At 41.2% G+C, this 5,742-nt stretch overlaps 1 protein-coding gene across 2 annotated transcripts in view; it reads right to left on the bottom strand.

Moving 5' to 3' along the window:
* Positions 1-5,742, bottom strand: part of TEX11 (testis expressed 11) — a 350,946-nt gene that overhangs the window by 335,865 nt on the left and 9,339 nt on the right. Inside the window, exon 3 of one of the 2 annotated variants that reach the window (XM_011943129.1) lies at positions 2,166-2,285. The exons of the other annotated variant lie outside the window; for it this stretch is intronic. The gene's annotated coding sequence lies outside the window, so the exon portion shown is untranslated. The remainder of the gene's footprint in view (positions 1-2,165; positions 2,286-5,742) is intronic. 2 annotated transcript variants of the gene reach the window in all.

Below are 5,742 nucleotides of genomic sequence, written 5' to 3'. Positions count from 1 at the left end.
AAAAAAAAAAAAAAAAGAATAAGATCCAGTCACTTGCAACAACATGGATGGAACTGGAGATCATTATGTTAAATGAAATAAGCCAAGCACAGAAAGATAAACATTGTACCGTCTCACTTATTTGTGGGATCTAAAAATCAAAACAATTGAACTCATGGACATAGAGAGTAGGGGGATGATTACCAGAGGCTGAGAAGGGTAGTGGGAGCTGGGGGGAAAGTGGGGATGGTTAATGGCTACAAAAAATATATAAAAAATGAATAAGACATACTATTTGATACAACAATAGGGTGACTATAGTCAATAATAACTTAATTGTACATTTTTAAATAACTTAAGGCCAGGCGTGTAATTCCAGCACTTTGGGAGGTCGAGAAGTGGACTGCCTGAGCTCAGGAATTCAAGAACATCCTGGAAAACATAGAGAAACCCTGTCTCTACAAAAAAAATTTAAAAATTAGCTGTGCATGGTGGCAAACACTTGTAGTTCCAGCTACATGGGAGGATGAAGTGGGAGGATCACTTGACCCTGGGAGGTGGAGGCTGCAGTGAACTGAGATCACACCACTGCACTCCAGCCTGGGAAACAGAGCTAGGCCCTGTTTCAAAAAATAAAATAAGATAACTTAAAAAAGTGTAATTGGATTGTTTATAATTCAACGGATAAATGCTTGAGGGAATGGATACCCCATTCTCCATAATGTGCTTATTTCACATTGCATCCCTGTATCAAAACATCTCATGTACCGCATAAATACATAAGCCTACTATATGCCCATGAAAATTAAAAGGAAAAAAAAAATGGGCCAGGTGTGGTGGCTCACGCCTGTGATTCCAGCACTTTGGGAGGCCTAGGCTGGTGGATCACTTGAGGTCAGGGATTCAAGATCAGCCTGGCCAACATGGTGAAATCCCATCTCTACTAAAAATACAAAAAAATTAGCCAGGAGTGATGGTGCATGCATGTAATCCCAGTTACTCGGGAGGCTGAGACAGGAGAATCGCTTGAACCCAGGAGGCAGAGCAGTGAGCTGAAATTATGCCACTGCACTCCAGCCTGGGTGACAGAGAGAGACTCCATCTCCAATCTAAAAAAAGAAAAAAGAAAAAGAAAATGTGCTACATATATATACACAAGGGAGTACTCTTCAGCCATAAAAAAGAATGAGATCCTGTCATTTAGAGCAACATGAATGGAACCGGAGGTCATCATGTTAAGTGAAATAAGCCAGGCACAGAACAACAAATTGTGCATATTCTCACTTATTTGTGAGTTAAAAATTAAAACAACTGAACTCATGGAGATAGAGCTCAGAATGAGGCTGGGAGAGGTTGTTGCGGGAGACAGGTAGGAGAGGAAGGGAAAATGGCTAATGGGTACAAAAAAATAGAATGACTCAGATCTAGAATTTGATAGCATAAAAGAATGACTATAGGCAATAACAATTTAATTGTACACTTGAAAATAACTAAAAGAGTATAATCAGATTGTTTGTAATACAAAGGATAAATGTTTGAGGTGATGGATACCTCATTTACCCTGGTATAATTATTACACATTTTATGTTTTTATCAAAATATCCCATGCATGCCATAAATATATACACCTACTATGTATCCACTAACAATTAACCAGCAATTAAAAATATATATACATAGGCCAAGTGCAGTGGCTCACATCTATAATCCCAGCACTTTGGGAGGCTGAGGCAGGTGATCACTTGAGGTCAGGAGCTCAAGACCAGCCTGGCCACCATGGTGAAACCCCATCTCTACTAAAAATACAAAAAAAAAAAAAAATAGCCAGATGTGGTGACATGCACCTGCAGTCCCAGCTACTCGGGAGGCTGAGGCAAGAGGATCGCTTGAACCCAAGAAGCAGAGGTTGCAGTGAGCCGAAATCATGATACTGCACTCGAGCCTGGGTAACAGAGTAAGACTCCATCTCAAAAAATATATATGTGTGTGTTACTATCCTTGTGGGCAATATGAATGAAATAGACAAGAGTTGACCGGGCACGATGGCTCATGCCTGTAATCCCAACACTTTGGGAGGCCGAGGCAGGCGGATCACGAGGTCAGGAGTTCAAAACCAGCCTGGCCAATATGGTGAAACCCCGTCTCTACTAAAAATACAAAAATTATCTGGGCATAGTGGTGTGCACCTGTAGTCCCAGCTACTTGGGAGGCAGGCAGAAGAATCGCTTGAACCCAGGAGGCAGAGGTTGCAGTGAGCCAAGATCATGCCACTGCACTCCAGTCTGGGCGACAGAGAGAGACTCCATCTCAAAAAAACAAAAAGAAAGAAAGAAAGAAAAAAAGAAATAGACAAGAGTTATTTTATTCATTCATTCAATAAAACTTTAATGATAACCAAGTATGTTGTTAAGCACCAAAGATGACATTAACAAGACACAGTCTCATACATGCATCAATTAACAAACTTTTTGAAGTTCTAAATCACCTTAAAATTCCAGTAACACACTCTAATTTTACAATTGATTAAAATAAAGCATGGAGAAGTTAACTAACTTGGCCAAGATCAAAGCTATTAGCAACTCAGCCCTGAACAGAATCCAAGGAAACCGCACTCTTTCTGCTTTGGCTGATGTCTACATGTCTCCTTGTAAAATTTAGTTCAACAAACATTTCTCAAATGCCTGCTATCTTGCTAGGAATATAAAGATCAGTGAAGCCGTCTATGCTATCATGAGGATTACACTACCAAAGGTAATTAAATTCTAAAAATTACAGTAGTAATCAGTCATGAGATCAAAGTAGGATGAAGGGAAAAAATTAAAAATAAATAAAAAATTTAAAATTATAATATAATGTAATAAGTACTATAAGTGGAAGACGCTACAAGAATGTAAAAGGATTGTGTAAATGCCCATTTGAGGGATGGAATATAGGAATAGCAGGATAGGCTTCACTGAAGTGTTACTTGAGGTGGGGCTGAAGGATGAGTTAGAGATTTCCAGGCAGATACTGAGGGAAAGGAACACGCCAGAGGGCAAAGCACAGAGGTGTGAAAAGCACAATGAATTCAAACAGGCATAAGTGGTTATGTATGGCTGGAGAAAACGGTAAAGGGTGGCTTTTAACACCATTAGAAAGGTATGTAGGGGCCAGAACTTGGAAGACACTGTATGGCATACTAAGAAAGTTCAATTCTGTGGGTCACTCAATGTCTTTATTTCATAAACTGTTTTTTTTTTTTTTTTTTTGAGACGGAGTCTCACTCTGTCGCCCAGGCTGGAGTGCAGTGGTGCAATCTCAGCTCACTGCAAGCTCCGCCTCCCAGGTTTACGCCATTCTCCTGCCTCAGCCTCCCGACTAGCTGGGACTACAGGCACCCGCCAGCACACCCGGCTAATATTTTGTATTTTTAGTAGAGACGGGGTTTCACCGTGTTAGCCAGGATGGTCTCGATCTCCTGACCTCATGATCTGCCCGCCTCGGCCTCCCAAAGTGCTAGGATTACAGGCGTGAGCCACCGCACCCAGCCATAAACTGTATTATTCCCCCTAACAGGTGCATACCAGGTGGCATCAGTGATTATCTCAATGAGATTTCTGTACAGGCTGTATAATAAGTATGCTCATGATTCTAAACTATGTGGCCCTCTCTTGGGATATTTCCTAATAACTCTATCATTCTTAATCTGAGGATCCCATTGTTGTATTTAAAGGAAAAGATAGTTCAGGGAAGATTCCAAATAAAGTCCTTTGAGATTCAGTGAAAGTCAATTATCTTGAGTGAGTTTTCCTACTAAACTTTTTAGTCTAGATCTGCACTGTCTAATACAGTAGCAATATGTGGCTACTGAGCACTTAAAACGTGGCTAGTTCAAATTGAGATGTGCTTTAATTGTAAAATACACATGATTTCGAAGACTTAGTTTAAAATAAGAATGCAAAATATCTCAGCAATTTTGTATACTGATTATATGCTGGAACAAAAATGCATGAATATGCTGGGCCATAGCATTAAAATTATTATTATATTAAAAATTAATTTCACCTATTTATTTTTCCTTTTTAAACGTGATTACTAGAAAATTTTAAGTTGCATTTCTAACTCACATTATATTTCTACTGGACAGGGCTGGTATTGAGTATACATTGGAACTATATTCTGAAGACTTGATGAAACAAATTAGCTAATGTCTACCTCCCTAACAATCATCATAAATATAATAGAAAAAGAAAATATAGAGGCTGGGCACTGTGGCTAAAGCACACCTGTAATCCCAGCACCTCCTGTAATCCAGAGGCCGAAGCAGGCAGATCACTTGAGCTCAGGAGTTCAAGACCAGCCTGGGCAACATGGCAAAACCCAGTCTCTACAAAACATACAAATATTAGCCAGGCGTGGTGGTGCATACCTATATGTTCATGCCACTGCACTGCAGCCTGGGTGACAAAGCGAGGTCCTGTACTTAAAAAAAAAAAAAAAGGACCAGGTATGGTGGCTCATGCCTGTAATCTCAGCATTTTGGGAGGCTGAGGCAGGCGGCTCACCTGAGATCAGGAGTTTCACCATGTTGGCCAGAAGAGCCTGGCCAACATGGTGAAACTCGGTCTCTACTAAAAATATTTTTTAAAAAATTAGCCAGGAGTGGTGGCGCATGCCTGTAATCCCAGCTATTTGGGAGGCTGAGGCAGGGGAATCGCTTGCACCTTGGAGGCGGAGGTTGCAATGAGCCGAGATGGTGCAACTGCACTCCAGCCTGGGCAACAGAGTGAGGCTCTGTCTCAAAACAAACAAACAAAAAATTAATTAATTAGAATAAAAACACAAAAATTAGCCAGGTGTGATGGTGGGTGCCTGTAATCCCAGCTACTTGGGAGGCAAAGGCAGAAGAACTGCTTGAACAGTTGGAGGTGGAGGTTGCAGTGAGCAGAGGTCGTGCCACTGCACTCCAGCCTGGGTGACAGAGGGAGACTCTATCTCAAAACAAAAGAAGAAAATTGAAAATTTTCTTGAAAGAAATGATAATGGAAAGGCAACATACCAAAACGTATGGGATACAGCAAAAGCACTACTCAGAGTGAAGTTTATCACTATGAGTGCCTACATCAAAAAAGAGGAAGAACTCCAAACAACTTAATGATGATTCTTAAACAACTAGAAAAGCAAAGGCAAACCAAACCCAAAGTTAATTGAAGAAAAGAAATAATAAAGATCAGAATAGAAATAAATGAAATAGAAATGAAAAAATATATATATAAAAGATCAATGAAGGCCAGTGGTGGTGACTCATGCCTGAAATCCCAGCAGTTTGGGAGGCTGAGGTGGGTGGATCACTTGAGGCCAGGAGTTCGAGAGCAGCCTGGCCATCACAGCAAAACTCCATCTCTACTAAAAATACAGAAATTAGCCTGGCATGCCTGCAGTCATAGCTACTCGGGAGGCTGAAGCACGAGAATTGCTTGTGCCTGGGAGGTGGAGGTTGCAGTGAGCTGAGATTATGCCATTGCACTCCAGCCTGGGCAATGGAGTGAGACTCTGCCTCAAAAAAAGAAAGAAATCTAGAAAAAAAGGCCGGGTGCAGTGGCTCACACCTGTAATCTCAGCACTTTGGGAGGCCAAGGCAGGTGAATCACCTGAGGTCAGGAGCTCAAGACCAGCCTAGGCAACATGGTGAAACACGGTCTCTACTAAAAATACAAAAATTAGCCAGGTATGGTGGCAGGTGCCTCTAATCCCAGCTACTTGGGAGGCTGAGGCAGGAGAATG

The sequence above is a fragment of the Colobus angolensis genome, unplaced genomic scaffold (genome assembly GCF_000951035.1).
Source record: "Colobus angolensis palliatus isolate OR3802 unplaced genomic scaffold, Cang.pa_1.0 Scaffold216, whole genome shotgun sequence".
NCBI lineage: Eukaryota > Metazoa > Chordata > Mammalia > Primates > Cercopithecidae > Colobus > Colobus angolensis.
Note: the sequence above shows the minus strand (reverse complement) of the source record. Positions and strands in the feature narration are given on the sequence as shown.